Consider the following 17,301-nt stretch of genomic DNA (forward strand, 5'->3'; position numbering starts at 1 on the left):
GCTCTGCTTCTGAGCTCTGAAACAAAATCATCTATCCTTCCGCATCCCATTGTACCTAAGTTGCCAGAACTGCTACCTTTCAAAGACAGGGTTTTTCCCAGGTTGGCAGTAGTTCTCGAATGCTGCCATCACCTCTGGAAGGGTTTTGTTATTAGAGTCTGCAAACACGCCCTGTATACTGTCGTAAATACCTAGGACTTTATCCCAATGCAGTGAAGCCTGGCTGCAATTTTATAATCCTCTGCCTCTTCCTCAGCCTTTGTGACTGCAAGGTGTAACCTAAGCTTCTGTTCCCATCTCCTCCAATTCTCCCCAAGATTTCCAGCAAAGGAAAAATCTGGGGGAGGTTTGAAATGCTCCATTTTTTCTCTTTGAACGACAAGCTTAAGCCCCTTAATCAGGCTGCTGATGACTCCTCCAAGAGACAAGTCACTTGTGACACCTTATAGTGTTTGCTCTATGCCACTGGGTCCCCGGGATGGGGGACTGACTCAGACCTCTGTGCAGTGAGTTCCCATCTCCCCATGATGCAGGGCTGGCGGCCCCCCAAGCCCTGGGGCCAGGCAGGGCTCCTAGAGCTGGGCCCTGGGGATCCCAGCGGTTGGTTGTTACCACCTGTCTCAGGTAAGTCCCCACCTCCCAGCTCCAGGTCCCAGGTCTCCTCTGCAAATTTGAACAAGGTGCTTTTCACCCCCTTGTCCAAGTTGCTGATGAAGATGTTGAACAGTGCGGGCCTGAGGACCGAGTCCTGGGGGACCCCACTGCCCACGTCCCTCCAGGTTGAAAATGACCCGTCCTCCACCACTCTCTGGGTGCGGTCCCTCTAGCCAATTTGCGACCCACCTGACTGTGCAGGCATCAATGCCACAGTCGCTTAATTTTTGGATGAGAATGGGGTGAGAGTCAGTGTCGAAGGCCTTCCTAAAGTCCAGAAAGACTATGTCCACTATGACACCTGCGTCCAAGGATTTTGTGACTTGGACATAGAAGGCAACCAGGTTGGTCTGACAGCATCTACCTGTAATGAACCCATGTTGGTTGCCCTTAAGCATAATCTCCCCTACTGGTCCCTCACAGATGTGCTCCTGGATAAGAGCGTCCTGAGGACCAAGGTAAGACTAATGGGCCTCTAGTTTCCTGGGTCCTCCTTCCTTCCTTTTTTGAAAATGGGGACCACATTGGCCCTTTTCCAATCCTCTGGCACCTGGCCAGAGCACCACGAGTGCTCGTAAAGCTGTGCCAGGGCTCCCGCAATGACCCCTGCTAATTCCCTCAGCACTCTGGGGCAGAGATCTTCTGGACCTGCTGCTTTGAACATGTGCAGCCCCTCCAGAAATTCCCTAACTTGGTCCTCCCTGACCCTAGGCCTGGCAGTGCCTCTCCTGAGTCCACCCGGGATCCCAGTGGGGGGATGTCCCAGTCCCTGCTCAGAGAAATGGAGGCAAAGAATTTGTTAAAGAGGTCAGCTTTATCATCTGGTGCAAGCACCAGATTGCCAAGCGTGTCCTGCAGGGGCCCCACGTTACCTGGTACCGTCTTCTACCCAGTATGTATTTAAAAGAGGACTAATTCTTATCTTTGATCTGGGTTTGCTAGTTCTGTCTCCGTCTTGGCCTTCCTAACAGCCCCGCTACAGTATCGAGCAATGGAGGTGTAATCCTCCTTGGTGATGGCCCCTCCCTTCCACTGGGTGTAGCCCTCCTTTTTAGCTTTCAGATGCTCCTGAATGCCTTTGGTGAGCCATGGGGGCTTTTGAGCACTCTTGCCCCCTTTGATTCGCATTGGGGCTGTCACCCTTTGGGCTTGGAGGATCATCTTCTTAAGGAATGACCACTCATTCCCAGTGGTTTGTTATATGCCATTGGCTCCCAGGGATGGGGGACTCACTCAGACCTCCATGCCTTTGGGGTCCTGCTCAAGTAACCATTCAGCAGAGACTGGTGGGGTGGGAAACAGCTTTGTCTTGATTAGCAACAGGAGTCATCAACTCACATGCTTACATCATGTAGGGAGAACTACAACTACCCACCACCACAAACTGCACCCGCAGGGCATCACAGCGAGAGACTGGGTGGTCCCATTGCTGCCCCTTGAAGGTACATGCCATATACCACAAACTGTGCTCACATCCAAAGGAGCGTGATGGCGAATCCAAAAGAACTTGCCCAGGCTTCCCCAGCAGGGACAGGGAGGGTAAGCCCAGGGACAGATAGGTACACGTGCCCTCTCACCTGTCCCAGCCTCCCCTGGCCTGGCCCTGGCACACTCCCTCTAGGAAAATCCCAGTTTGATCCTGCTTAGTTCGATCCTGCCCTAGTGTGGTAAAAATGTTTCATGATCCTTTGTGCAAACTGCACAAGGTCTAATGGTTAAACTGTGAACTGCTTTTTTTCCTACAGTAGAAAAGCAGTGTCATAATAAGGAACAGTCTGGCTAAACGCTCGCTTATGATAAGTCTCAAGGCCTCCTGTTGGAACACACAAATTAACTCTTGCTCTGCACATAACTCATGTTACAACCATCATACTTGCTCATTGCCCTAGAGTTACACCAAGATACAAGGTTACTAAAAGGCATTAATTTTGCTGCAGTTCCTCTTTGAACTGCGCATGCGGCAGGCCTTTTTGCCGCAGTTCCGTGTTAGGACTACGCATGTACTAAACTTTGCAGAAAAATGTAACCAATTACAAATTGCCACGCTGGAATCTATTGTTCATGTTAGCTATAAAAATGGAACCTCGGGCACGGCTCGGGGTCGACTTTGCTTTGAGCAGCTGAGCTCCTCTGTCGAACTTGTTTGCAAACAATAAACTCGAGTTGGACCCAGCCTGAGTGTGTGACTCTCTCCTTGAGGTAAATTGGACAAGCCTCCAGGGGCACGAAACTAGCATTTGTGCAACACTAGGGTGCTCAGAACCAGTGCACCATGACCGCCCTGGTCTGGGCCCTGCTCCTCCTGGCCCTGCTCACACATGAGTGCTTGGGGTAGGGCTGGGGCTGGCAGCAGGGGTAGAGTCAGGGCCCTGGTGCCCAGTGCCAGGTGCCCCAGAGCCGGGTTGGCCCTGCCAGCTAGTGCTGCTGTGACTTGGCTCAGTGTGCTGTCATCTGGATGTGCTTGCACACATGCACCCAGGAGTTTTGCCCCCGAAAGGCACGTGTAGACGCTCCCACTGAATCTCCTATGCTGTAGGCAAGACCTTCTGTCCTGGGTCTAGGGGAGCCTTTGGAAGCAGCTCATTCACTTACTATAGCTTGGATATTGCTCTGCCTTACACCAAGGCTAGGGAAAGCACCTGCATGGCTCCATGATACAGGGAACACAGTAAGGGAGGAAATGAGACTCAGGCTGCCTGCCTTCTCTAGGACACAGTTGTCTTAATATTTTTGGTTGGGGGCCTGTCTATATGTGGACAATTCCACAGCACCTTGGCTCCCTGGCCCTAGGCCTAACTTAGGATGTAGATATGGTCCATTTCTTTACAAAGCAGAAAGATCCCAACAAAAATGGCAGGAAGCGTTTAGCATGAGAAAAGCCATTGCCGCGCTGGCTAGCTGTGGCAAAAGGCCATGTCAACAAAACCGCTTTAGCATTCTTTGAGGCACACTTTCTTTTTTAAAGAATGTTTTTATATTCCAAGCCAAATCAGCCAAATGAAGTACAGATCAGCGAGTCAGCCCAGACCCATTAGTGGCCCTACACCGGCAAACATCCTCCACCCTCACCAAGGGCTTCAGATATTTCCAAAGTCTTTTGGCAGTTATCCTACGTGCAGGCCCAAGCCCAGAGGCTTGGGGGTTGGATGCCCCCAAGTTTTGCCTGCCCTCAGCCATATGACCACAGAAGCATGCAAGGGAGGAGCCTCCCATTTCTATAAAGTGGGCTTTAAGCCCCAACACCTTGGCAGGTACTAAACCACACCAGAAGAACAGTTTCCCCCTGAAACACTTAAGGAAAACTGCCTTCCTGGACCCAGATACATGATGTTTCCCCTGCCAGGAGCAGCCTCTCTGCACCCCTGCTCCCAGCCCTGCCAGCCTGTCCTGCAGCAGGAACGCTGCGTGCGACACCCCCAGTTCCCCCACACACTGACAGTATGAAAAGCACCATACCTCTCCCTGTGTCCTCCCGGAATTGGACAGCGGCGAGCCTCTGTCTGCGTGCCCACGTCACCCAGGCAGAGGGCCCTGGTTTGGGTGCTGGCGTGCACCAGGTGGGGGCCCTCTGCCTGGATGCTGGCTTCTGGTCTTGGGGGCAGGATGGTCTGGGCCCCAGTACTGGTCCCAGGACAGTGCCTTGGGGGCTCCGTTGCCCACATTTCTCCAGGTAGAAACTGACCCGGCCACCACCGCTCTCTGGGGGTGTCCCATAAGCCAATTTTCTACCCACCGAACTGTGTAATAACCTACAGTGCAACTGTTTAGTTTATTTATCAGAATTGGCTGTGACACTGTGTCAAAGGCCTTTTTAAAATCTAAGTAAATAACATCTACCTCTCTTCCTTCAGCCAAGCATTTTGTGACCTGGTCATAAAATGAAACCAGGCTAGTCAGGCAGGATCTCCCTGCTATAAACCCATGGTGATTGCCCCTTACCATTATTTTACCTGCTGGTCCCTCACAAATGGGATTCTTAACAATATTCTCAAAGGTCTTGCCAAGGAGAGAGGTGAGACTAACCAGCCTATAATTACCCCGTTCCTCCTTCTGCTTCCTGAAAGTAAGAACCACATAGGCCCTTTACTTATTACCCCATCAGTGCGGGCCCAAAGACCAAGCCCTGGGGTACCCCACTGCTCACATCTACCAGTTTGAGTACAACTCGTCCACCACTACTCTCTAGGTGCGCCCCATCAGCCAATGTTTTACCCATCCAACTGTGCATGCATCAATGCACAGTCACTTAATTTATAGATGAGAATGGGGTGAGAGAGTGTCAAAGACCTTCTTCAAGTCCAGAAAGACTACGTCCACAATGACACCATCATCCAAGGATTTAGTTACTTGGTCATAAAAGGCAATCAGGGTTGGTCTGGCAGGACCTGCCTTTGGTGAAGCCATGCTGATTGCCCCTGAGCATGATCTCCCCTGCTGGCCCCCACAGATGTGCTCCTTGATGATTCTCTCCAAGAGCTTCCCGAGCACCAAGGTGAGGCTTACTGGCCTATAATTACTTGGGTCCTCCTTCCTCCCCTTCTTAAAAATAGGACAACATTAGCCATTTCCCAATCCCTCGGCACCTGGCCAGATGACCATGAATGCTCAAACAGCCAGGCCAAAGGCTCCGCGATGACAACTCCCTCAACACCGTTGGGTGGAGGGCATCTGGACCTGCAGATTTAAGCCCTTCCAGAAGATCCCTAACTACATCTGCACTGACTGAAGGCTTGATAAAGCTATCCCCAAGATTGTCCCTACATCTGGTAGGTGGGATATCCTGGTCCCTGTTCAGGAAAACAGAGGCAAAGAAACTGTTGAAAATATCTGCTTTCTTGTCTGGCGTGGCCACCAGATTACCTGTTTCTGCCCCCAGGCCCTCCACCAGCCAATAAAACGACACGGGTGCAAATGACATGGCTGCAAACACTTGCAGGAGTTTATTATGGCAGATGTGCAGTGATCATATCAACCAGCTGAGAAGGACCGGATGTGCGGTATATCGGCCCAGCACGTACAAGCAGAGCCACCTGAGCTCTCATGTGCTGATCCAGAACAGCAGGTCTTCCTTCACTTACCTGTGCTGTGCCCAGTGTCTGGCCTTGCAGGTTTTCCCAGCAAGCTGCCCAGCCTGCCCTCACATGCAACAGCGCAGGAAGGCCCAGGTTATCTGCAGGAGGGTTCAGAGACAATCCTGGGCAGGAACTGGAGAAGGGACTGATTTTGTTTGAGGACAAACCCAAAGGTCATGTTTTTACAGAGTCAAAAGAAAATTTCCCATAGAGGTTAGGGGGACCAAGATGCACTCCTATACACTTCACTGACTTTGCCCTTATCCCAGGAGCTTGGAGAGGCAATGACGGGCAGGGTCTGAGGCAGGACTGCAGCCTACTGAAATAAAAACAACTGCCCCATCAGATCCCCTCGACAGCACCACATGTGCCTTTATTTTATTCATCGCATATGTCACGGCGGGGTCCTCCAGGAGGGCTGTGGTCTCCTTAAGGCCCCCTCTCCATGCCTATTTGGCCCAAGGGCACCCTCTATTCTCGCCCACCACGTCTTTCATGTTCAGTATATATTGGGAGGCTGCCTTACATCTCCTAGGCACGGTTAGCTGGGACCTCCGTCCCTGCGTTCTCCTGGACCCACCAGGGGTCTCCGTGTATACTGGGTGCTGTCCAGGCACCCTAGCCTTATGGGCTACGCGTGGCTCCTACCAACCCCTAATACCACGCCCCAAGCCTCGCTGATGGGATAGACGCTGGTATGTCTCTCTCTCTATATATACTGCCTGTCTCTCGGGCCTCCTCTACGTACTCTCGCCCGCTCTCTGGGGCCTCCTCTGCTGTACTGCCCTCTCTTGGGCTCTCTGAGCCCACTCGGGGCCTCCCTGTAATGTTGCCCCTTTCTGGGGCCTTCTCTATAGTGTTGCCCCCTGTCTGGGGCCTTTACAATAGTGCCCCCTCCTGGGGCTTTCCCTGCAATGTCGCCCGAACTCGGACTTCTAAAATACAGCCCCCTGTCTGGGGCTCTCTGCGCCCACTCTGGGGACTTCTCGGCAACACCCCCTGACTCTCGGGCCCACCGCACTGCTACCCCCTTCTCCCAGGGCTCACCGCGCCACTACCCCCTCTCGCTGGGGGCAACCGCAGCGCACCACCCTGCTCCGGGGTTTATTGCCGCACTAGTCCTTCTTCAGAGGCTCCCTGCGCCCGCACTGGGCTTCCTAATAATATTGCCCCCTCTCTAGGGCTCGCTGGGCCCCTATTGGGCTTCCTAATAACACTGCCCCCCCTCTGGGGCTTGTCGTGCCCGTGCTGGGGCTTCTCAAAGCCGCCCCTCTCTGGGGCTGGGGTCTACGCACCCCGCAAGTTGTGCCCTCACTGGTGCCGGGGTTCCCATACCACTGGGGTTCCCCCTTAGAATACTGCGCCCTCACTGGCGCCAGGGTCCCACCCCCTGTGGGTCCCTATGAAGCCTCCTCCTACTACTATAGCCTCACCCAAACCACCGGTGTAATATCAAAGCCGAACATAAACTCGAGCCTCCTGGCTATAACTCAAACACAAAGCCTCCTGGCAGAACCATGGTGCTCAAACCTCTCCAGGCTGCCATCCTTCACCCAGCTAGAGCGGTTCCTGTAATGCTCGCATCCTAGCTCCAGGAGCCCCAGCCCCTGCCCCTGCCCCTGCCCCAGCCCCAGCCCCAGCCCCAGCCCCAGCCCCAGCCCCAGCCCCAGCCCCTGCCCCTGCCCCTGCCCCTGCCCCTCCGGCTGCTCAGCCTGGCCTCAGCCCTGGGCTTTATAAGGACCAGGCCCTGCCTCCTGCAGACAGCTGGCCCTCCCTAGATGCCCCGGCAACCCGCAGCGGTGCTCTATCCCTGACAACCCACAGCTGGGCTCGTTATGTCCTGCCAGGGCTCGCTCTCTCTCTCCCTGGCAGTTTCCACTCTCTAGGAGCAGGCACCGAGGTGCCCTGCGACAGCATATTTTTGCCTTGTCAAATAAAAACCATTCCAAGCCAAAAGTGAAACGTGGCTGCTCAGCTGACCAGCCCGCCTCTCCTGGCCCCCAACTTCTCAAGCCAGCAACCTTCACCTATGCCAAGGACCCTTTACATAAACAAAGGCATAAAAGCATAAAAATAGAGGGAAAACAAGTTAACTTTCTGGGGTGCATTTTTCTAATAAAAATCTATTGGGTTTTCTAGTACAAATCTATTTTTCTAATTCAAATCTACTGGATATCATTTTAAACAGTACTCTTTTTTTTCAGCTGAGTGTGTGACGCATTCCCTGACTAAGGGGACAGTTATCTGTGGTAAAAGGACACAATGCTTGCCTGGATCTTTTTATACTTATAACTGAGCTGAAAAACACAAAAGGGTAAACCTCTTCCATGGCAGTGTCATTATAGGCCTGCAGTTTGTCTCTGACGCGAGATGTGGGTTCTGTGCACGAATCCCAGAGGAAGTCATCTTGAAAACTCGGGGCACTGGGCAGAGCTTTACAATTAAACAGCTGTTGTTCATCCCAAATCATTTTCAGGATGATATGGGCTCACCAACTTCAGACATGAATCGCATCACCTACTGGCGAGCTACCATTGCCCCTGTGGATGCAGCCAACTGCAATGATACAAAGCTCAGCGACAAGGGACAATAAGGGAAAAAGGATGTTGCATCAAACTGAAACTCCTGGGGGACCCAGGTTTCAGACTGTAGTTACCCAAAGCAGAGCCTGGCCATGGCATGGGGGTTACTCTCACGTAAACCGGCAAAAGCTCTTTAATGGCCACACAGGTGGTAGCTCAGCTCCACAATTCACAACAGCAGCTCAATGCCCCCTGGCACCATGAAGGGCACCTAGGTCAACCCTGCTTACTAGGACTGCCGCCGACTGAATTACCAAGACTGCTTCCTACAGTATATAGGCATCCTTGGGCTCCCACCCAAAAAGTGACTGCTCAGCTCACAAGGCCTGACAGAAATTGCAGTATTAGATGAAGGCATATCGCTGAATAGAAACATAGGGTTAGAATATATCTGATGTAATGTGGCGCATCCATGTCTACAACTAGCATGTACAGATCAGATAATAATTGATAGTACAGCTAGCACTTGTGACTTAAACTATGGCAGACTCTTATGGATAATGACATCATCTTTCTACTGGACAGTACTAGCATCTCAGGTGAGAGACAAATAGAGGTGGATTGTAACTGTGAGAAGACACTTGAGCTAAGGAGCTCTACAGACTTCCAGGCTGTACCCATGGGATGCCAGAAGCATACAAGGATTATGAAAACAGAGGCTTGCTCATCCTGTTCTGAACAGCCCTGAGGATTTTACCAACTGCAGAATGATTTCAGGGCCAAAGAATGTCACGCAGGCACACCTGTCCTGGGACGTGATGGTGGTCTTGCACAGCAGCACTAAATTTGGCCTAATGTACTGATGTTATGTCACAACACCATCAGACAAATGGTCTAAAGCTGCAGGCCATCCTCCAAAAACTGGCAAGCCCAGCAAGAAAACAGGCATCTGAAAACAGTGGAAACAGCTATAAATGGGAAAGATGACTAGATCACAATTAGAGACAAGTGACGGGAACTACTCGCACGCATTTGCAGGCAGAGTTTGGCACCGCCGTAACGATGACAGATTAGCTGGGTAGTCTTGTTCTTGGCAGGCTGGTGTTTTGCACAGGTTCCTGAAGGAAAGGCAGCTCCCCAGGAGGGAACCCCACAGCTGGCATGCATCTTAGCATATTTCCCACACCAGCACACTAGGCAAGTAAATCACATCTGGGTTCTCCCTTGTGCATGTCACAAAACCTGCCATTTTCTTGCTCCCTTCACAACCCCAGTCTTCAGGTACTTGTGGTATGCTGCAGTTCATTGCTGGTCTTTCTAGGATCTTACAAGTACCATGGAAGTGCAACACCACATTTCAGACTCATTCATCTGTTGGAAGGCTTGGGGCGATTTTGCGTCTTTCTCCCATGGAAGACACTTGGGGCTTGGCTTCGAAAGCGCTCGGAATGTCAAGGGCTATCTGCAGGGACAGAGGCATCCCAACTGATGACTGGACCTTCAAAGCTGCTTGTGAAAGCCAAAGCTGCCCTGGTGCAGTGAGACAACCTATGCAAGTTACTGGAGACTCCAGTCCCTCGCCCTGCTTATTGTGCAGGGAGAGCATACTGTGGAGAGCAGCCATCTCCTCCCAGTCTTGGGTCAGACCCTGCAATCCAGAGGTTTCCTGGAGAGGGGTTCCTCTTGGCATCAGGAGAAGAGAATCATGTCACAGAACCAATACGTCTCTCTTCCACACGTCAGCCAGTCCAGTTGGGCCCATCCCAGATCAGGCAGGGGACGATGGACGTAGGGAGGGGACAACAGGGGTGGGCGGGGAGGGGAGGAGTGCAGGGCTTCACCTCCGTTGGGTGAAGCAGCAGGGGAGCAGCCAGGTGAGCTGGAACCTGCGGGAGAAGGGCAGAGTCAGGGAAAGTTCAGTGTGCGGCTCCTCCGCTCACCCCCGGGAACAACCACGGGGTAAAGGAGCATCTCCCCAGCAGGGAGCAGGATGTGGCTCTGAACGTGGCTCAGCGGGGTTTCTGTCCCAGCAGGCCTGGCCTGGACCATAGCGCTGAGCTCAAACCTTAGGGCCCAGAGGTGGGCAATGAGGGGCCAACTCAGGAGATAGCCGGTCTGTCCGGGGCACTAGGGCCCTGGCGGAGGCAGGACAGGTCATCCTGAGCGGCCTGGAGGCAGGGGGCACCCGGTCATCATGTGGGCTGGTGGAGGGGCAGCCCCTCAGGCCTGGGGCTGGCTGGGGTGCAGGGGGGACACTCAGCTTCTGGCTGCCCCCGACCTTCCCCTCCTCCCCTCCGCCAGTGTCAGGCCTGGGGGTGGGAGGCAGAGACACTGGTCACCTCGCATTCACCCCAAACCACCAGGCTCCGGCCACTGCCGCCACCCCATGCCCAGGCCTCCCCTCTCTCCATCGCTGCCTCCGCACCAGGGACCAGCCCTGGGCGTCCTATCACATCCATCTCCCTTCCTCCCTATGCTGCCTGCGCCTAGCCCTGGTTCCTGCCTGCCATCTGCATAGACACAACTGGACTAACTCTTGGATCTGGCTCATATGTCTTGGAACAGAAAACATTTTTTAAAAAAGGCAAAACAAACTAGGGAAAGCATCGTACCTTTCACGCTGTCCCGGTTTTTTTGGACCTTGAAATTCAATTGTCTTCACTGACAAGTGTGGCGGGGGGTCACAGCCCACATCTACCAGGCAGAGGGCCCTACACTGGGTGGAGGTGTCCCCGTGTCTAGGGCCCTCTGCCTGGGTGCTGGCCTCCATTGTAGGGGGAAGAGGAGCGGTCTGTGTCCCCTGCTCCATGATCTTGGAGGGGCGTTTCCACCTGATTGCACAAGAAGCAACTGCTCAGAGATGGGTCATGGACTGAATTCAAGACCAACAGGCCCTCCCCGACCTGCAAACACCCTGGATCCCAGCCCCGCCAGCCTGCCCTGCAGTGGAAACACTGTGTGTGACACCCCCAGTGCCCCCATACCCTGACAACATGAAAAGCACCATACCTCTCCCTGTGTCCTCCTGGATTTGGACAGCGAGCCTCTGTGCACCCACATCACCCAGGCAGAGGGCCCTGGTTTGGGTGCTGGTGTGCACCAGGTGGGGGCCCTCTGCCTGGGTGCTGGCTTCTGGTCTTGGGGGAAGGATGGTCTGGGTCCCAGCATGCACTTGGGACCCTGCCCCCTTGTCCTGGTGGGTGCTAATGCTCCTGATTGCACAGAAAGGAACTGGTCAGAAATGGATCCCAGACTGAATTCATCCCCGCCAGCACCCGGGAAGGAACAAGCCCCCAAGATGTGAGAAGCACCACTTGCAGCACTGCAGAGCCTGCCCCACCGCCCATGAGTTACCCATGAGGGCCCCGCACCTCACACTCCCCTCTCTGTGCCCCACTTATGCCTCCCAGGCTGGGCAGCACACCTCCGCTGTCCCCTCCACGGGAGGCTGTTGCAAAGGAGAAAGCATACGGCAGTGAGGACAAAATGCAAGCCCCTGGCCCAGAGCTGGCCCCTGGCAGAGGATGGGGGGCGGCTATGGCAGGGGACAGCCATCCATGAAGCAGGGGAGGTCGGTGCAGCACAGACCTATCACCCCACCAGTCCTACAGTGTGACACCCGCAAGGCTCACATGGTGCCCAGCACTGCACACACAAGACCTCCACCCACAGAGCCAGGGCAGCACCCGGCCCCTCGAGTGCAGGCCTGGTACAGTGGGGCACAGCCTTCCCTGGGCACACACAGGCACACACACACTCCCCCTCTCCCTGGGCAGGGGCATACAGGGCAGGCTCACCTCCATGGGGCGGTCCTCCATGTCATGGCCCTACTTCCTCTGCCCCTGGAGGGCCAGCACCAGGGCGCAATTCTCCCTCCTGAGCTCCTCCACTTGAGTCTGCACCAGAATCGCCCCAGCCCATCACATCATGCCCATGGCTGCACCGAGCATATCAGGCCTCAGCACCCAACAGCGACACAGCCTGAGGCACCAGCCAGGCCCCACCTGTCCCCACATGCAAGGTGCCAGGACTCTGTTCCCTGCTTTCACATCCTCTTGGATTTACCCAGCTGGCCAAGCTCAGCCTCAGCCTGCTCCCTCCCTTGCCCCACGGCCCTGCCGGCCTCAGCCCCACCAAACTCACCAGGAGCTCCTCTTCCCTTTGCCAAGCACTGTGGTGACAAAACACATTTTTGGGCTCAGGGAGACTGACGACGCCGTCCCACAAAACAGCCCTTCCCCAAAGAGAGAGTCGCGCAGAAGCAGGGACGGGCCCTGGGTTCAGCCCCAAGCCCTGCGCCACACCCCGGGAACAGCCCGGTCCCTCCCAGCCCCACACCTACCGGGACAGGAGTACCTCTGTGTCCTGTTCCTGGGCTGCCAGGTGGGCCCGCAGCACCTTCAGCTCCAGCTGCAGCAAAGGAGACCGTGCAGGTTAGAGAGGCCTCACGCCACTGCCCATCTGTCTGCGATGGAGCCACCTCTTGCCCCATCTGTCCCTCTGTCCCTGCCTTTGTCCTCCATCCCCCAACCCCAGGATTGTCCCTCTGGTCCACCCCGCCATGCAGCCATCACCTAGCCCACATGGTCTCCTCACAGCCCCCCGCCCCACTGGAACCCACTCACCTGCTGGTGCCGGTACCCGCAGGGGCCTTTCAGCTCCTGGGGAAAGAAAGTGCGTCTGGGGCGATGGGCTCCCTTGGGCAGTGAGGTCCCATCTCCCCATGATGCAGGGCTGGTGGCCTCCCGAGCCCCGGGGCCGGGCAGGGCTCCTAGAGCTGGGCCCTGGGGATCCCAGGGCTTGGTTGTTCCCCCCTGTCCCAGGGGAGTCCCCACCTCCCACCTCCAGGTCCCAGGTCCCCCCAGACACTTGGACTGGAGAAGGACTGTCCCTGTGATTGAGGGATGACCCCAACACCCTCCCTTCTCCTTGGAGGGCCCCTGGAGTTGGCAGGAGACGGAGACTGTCCCCAGGGTCCTGTGTGCTGCGTGGGGCTGGGAGGGGCACAGGGCACCTGTGGCGAGACCCCCACCCACAGACCCACCCGTCCCACTCCCCAGGCAGGGGAAAGACTCACGGCAGCGGGGAGGTGCGGTGGCCACGTCTGGCCCCTCACGTCGCTTGCCCCCAGCACAGCTCCCAGCCCTGTGGGGAGACAAGGGGCCACACATCAGCCACGGAGCAGGGCAACCAGCCCCTCTGCGATGTAACATGTGGGGGCACCTGCCAGGAGTCCTGCGCGCTGCAAGGGCAGGGCCTTCCTCCATTGGGGTCGGGTGGGAGTCCCTCCAGGGAGCAGGGTGGGGACAGACCCCATGGACGTGGCAGGTCCCCTGGGATGCAAATGCCCCTGGCAGGGGGTGGGTGCTGGGGGCAAGGGGATGCAAAGCAGTAAGGCTGGGGAGGGGTCTGCTGGCTGGATCAGCTCGGTGCCCTGGGAAAGGAGGTGAGGAGGGAGCGCGAGGTGCCTTCATGCAGAGACCTTACGCACTCCCCATGCAAGCGCCCAAGTCCCTCCACAGCTTATGCCGGACCCAAACTCACCGGGTGCAGGGTCTCCCCAATGGAGGGGAAGGTGGGGATCCTTTAATGGGGGGCAGAACCTATTTTGCACCCAAGCTGGCATCTGGTGCTGAGGAGACATGAGGGCTGAGCATCAGGCTGGGTGGGACTGAGCACCACTTTTAGGATGGGGATCCCAGAGCCCGTGTGGGCCCCACCTTGCAAGGGAGCAGAGGGCAGCAGGGCCATTGGCAGGGGGAAGACTCCCAGGGCTGGGGCATGGGCAGGGGCTGCAGGGCCAGGACCTGGCCCAGCATGAGGAGCCCATGGGGCACGGTCCTGTTGCCCATCCCCAGGGAATTTGCTGGTGAAGAGCAGGGGGTGACAGATGGAGCAGGAGGCACGGGTCAGGGGTGTCCAGATTGGAGGTGGGACAGCGTGGGCTTGGCCTGCAAGCCAAACCCTGCCGGGACGGGAGGCCACACAGCCCTGTAGCCTCTCGCGCTGCCCAGCCCTCGTCGCTCCCATGGGTGCACGGTCCCCAGGTCTCAAACATGTTGCTAGAGCGCCGTTGTATCAGGGGCAGGTTCTCCCGCTGGAGCATTTGCAAAGAAACACAGCCCTGAGCTGGAGGGAAAGAGGAGCCGGACTGCCGAGAGCAGGGACGACACCCGGGGCCGAGTGCTGGGCCCTGGCGCAGCCTGAGCCCCTGCTCACAGCTTGCCACATCTCCCAAAAGTCCCCATACCGGGCCCGCGCCATGTCCCCAGTGCTGCCCCCATGGCTGAGTGAGAAAGGGCACTCACAGCCCCAACCGGCGCTGGCATCTGACACCCGGAGATGTAACTGGACAACAGCTACCTAAATAACTAACTATCTAAAAACCTAATCAACTAACTAAACAACAAAGAATCTAACTAATGAATAAAGGAAATTACTAGCTAACTACGGAACTATTGAACCAACTAAGAACTAACTAAAGAAATAACACACTAACTAATGAAACTAAATACCTATCAAACTAAGAAACTAACTACCTAATGAAATAACAAACTAATCACCTAAGAAACTAACCAACTAATCACCTAAGAAGCTAACAAACTACCTAATGAAAACACAAACTACCTAATAAACCTACCACTGCACTAACGACCTATCTCTAAACAACGCAGGAACTAAGGGCACGAGGACGGGCGAGTGGCGTGGGCGAAGGGCAGGAGAGCACTGGGAGGAGCCGGTACCTGAGAGCGAGGCTGGGCATTGTGATGTCACGAGGCATAACAGCTCTTTTGCCATGGCAACCAGAGGGCCCCTGGGCAAGGTGCTGAGTGCGAGGGCTGCGGGCGCCTTTGGCCTGGCCTGGCCTGGGGGTGCTCCCAGCCCGCGATGACCTGAGCCCCTAAACTCTTTGGGCGCATTGTCCGTCCTTGTGCGTGTGGCCCAAGCAGTGACCGCCCTGGCTGGCGGGTGAATGCAGCCTGGACAAGGGGGTCGTGGTTAAACAGTAGCCCCTGGTGCCAGATCTCAGCCCCTCTCTGATCACTGCCCTGTGGGGTCAGGGCACACCAGGGCAGTGCCTGGGGCTGGGAACACAGGGCCCAGCTTGGCTCGAGCCCCTTTCTATGCACAGCAGGATGACAGGATCCCGGGAAGAACAGGCCGGCCGGAGCAAGGGTCAGCATGCACCTACCTCTGATGCGGCCTCCCCTGCCCAGCGCTGCTGGGCCTGGTCCCAGTGGAGAATGTGGACAATACCCCGTGCTGTACATAGCAGTGACACATATAGAGCTTACATACATGCACACCGCCCCACTACACCCCTCCAGTCACACTTGCGTGCACACACACAGAGCAGTAACACCCAGGTGCACACACAAACACATGCGCCCTGCCCCATCTGCAAATGCAGAGTTACAAAGGCCTCTGAACCCTCCACCCCTGCTTCTGTCAGAGAGAAAAAGCTCCCATTCCTTACACTCTTACAGGAGCCCCCCACATGGATCAGAGCCGTCCTACAAAGTCTTTGGAAACTTTGATTTGATGTTCTGAACTGTGCGTTTGGCCTGACTCTGACTGTTGCACGATGGTTCTGCCCCAGTCGGAGGCGAATTGTTTCATCGTGTGACTGGCAAATGGCAGGTGATCACAGACAATTCCTTTAGTTAAGCCATGACGAGCAAACAGACTTTATTTTGCCTACCACTATGCCAGCTGGTTTGTCTGGCAGGTGCAAAACTTCAGGATAGTTGGAGTAATAGTCGACTAGGATCAAATAAAACTCTCCCCATAGGTCAAAAATGTCTGCTGTGAGATCCCAGGCTCTTTCTGATTCCTGGGTTGGAGCTCGTGACAAGGTGCACAGCTCACAATCCATTGCTCGATGCGGGCATTCATTTTAGCCCAATACATGATTTGCTCAGCTCGCGCTTTTGACCTTTCTATGCCTTGATGGGGCCGGTGAAGCAATGTTAACATATGAGTCCTCACACCACTTAGAATTATTATATTTGGACCAATCTTAAGCAAATCATCCTGACTCGGATTTGGTCTCTGAGAGGCCAGTAGGGCTTTAGTTCAGGTTTGACTCGTTTTTGCCTGCTCGGCCATCCATTAAGATGCTGCGCTGTAAGGGCTTGGAGGTCCTTGCAAGGCTGCGCGTGCTCCTGTAAGAGCTGGAGTCACTGCTCACTGAGTGGCTCCATTTCCATCAGACCGTGAATCACCTTTCCTGAGTGGAAAAGATCAGGTTCAGGAGGAGGAGTGTGTGTTGTGGCTCTAGAAAGCATGTCAGCCACTAACATGTCTTTGCCTTTGGTACAGTGAATCTAGAGGTCATATTTTTGGAGCTGCACCAGCATCCTGTGGAGCCGTGCCGGAGCCTGTCCTACGGGCTTGGCAGAAATCGCTGCCAGGGATTTGTGGTCTGCCTGGACCTGTACCTGGGTGCCACACACATATTGGTGGAGCTTTGTCATGGAAAAGACAATTGGCAGAAGGTCATTTTCTCATGATTCTCATAGTTTCATAGATGTTTCGTCGATGTTAGGGTCAGAAGGGACCTATTAGATCATCGAGTCCGACCCCCTTCCCCGGGGAGGAATGAGTGCTGGGTCAGGTGACCCCAGCCAGGTGTGTGTCCAATCTGCTTTTAAACACCTCCAAGGAAGGGGACAGCACCACCTCCCTTGGAAGCGTATTCCATATTTTGACAACCCTCTCGGTGAAGACTTTTTTCCTGATGTCCAATCTGAATTTTGTGTCTTCCAGTTTGTGGCCATTATTTGTAGTAAACCCAATAGGTGCCATGGAAAATATTGGATCCACTATTTCTTGCTGGCCTCTATGGCAGAAAGCCACCTTTGTTTCCCTCCCAGAAACTCAGCTCTGTGACAATTTTAATTAAGATGGACCCAGCAGAGAGACACATCCTTACCTTATCTCTTTAGGTAACCCAAGCTGGATACATTCCTGAGGGAGGGGGGAACCTCTCTCTGCCTGTGTGACTAGTATCACATACCTGGGTAAGGGGCTTCCCTCCTGGTGTGCTAGAG

General features: G+C 54.9%; 1 long non-coding RNA gene across 5 annotated transcripts; it reads right to left on the reverse strand.

Annotated features, from left to right (window-relative positions):
- Nucleotides 1-7,425: 7,425 nt before the first annotated feature.
- On the reverse strand, nt 7,426-14,440 carry LOC132244795 (uncharacterized). 5 transcript variants are annotated; one of them, XR_009456568.1, is made up of 7 exons: nt 13,793-14,440; nt 12,874-13,393; nt 12,591-12,658; nt 12,392-12,419; nt 11,258-12,144; nt 10,861-11,079; nt 7,426-10,134 (listed from the first exon to the last, which is right to left on the reverse strand). It is a non-coding gene; the product is annotated as an uncharacterized LOC132244795 (long non-coding RNA). The 5 variants fall into 5 exon arrangements; XR_009456567.1 differs by having other exon boundaries at nt 11,258-11,696; nt 12,046-12,658; XR_009456565.1 differs by having other exon boundaries at nt 11,258-11,460; nt 11,620-12,658.
- Between the last annotated feature and the right edge of the window lie 2,861 nt (nt 14,441-17,301).

Source organism: Alligator mississippiensis, chromosome 14, assembly GCF_030867095.1.
Source record: "Alligator mississippiensis isolate rAllMis1 chromosome 14, rAllMis1, whole genome shotgun sequence".
Lineage (NCBI taxonomy): Eukaryota > Metazoa > Chordata > Crocodylia > Alligatoridae > Alligator > Alligator mississippiensis.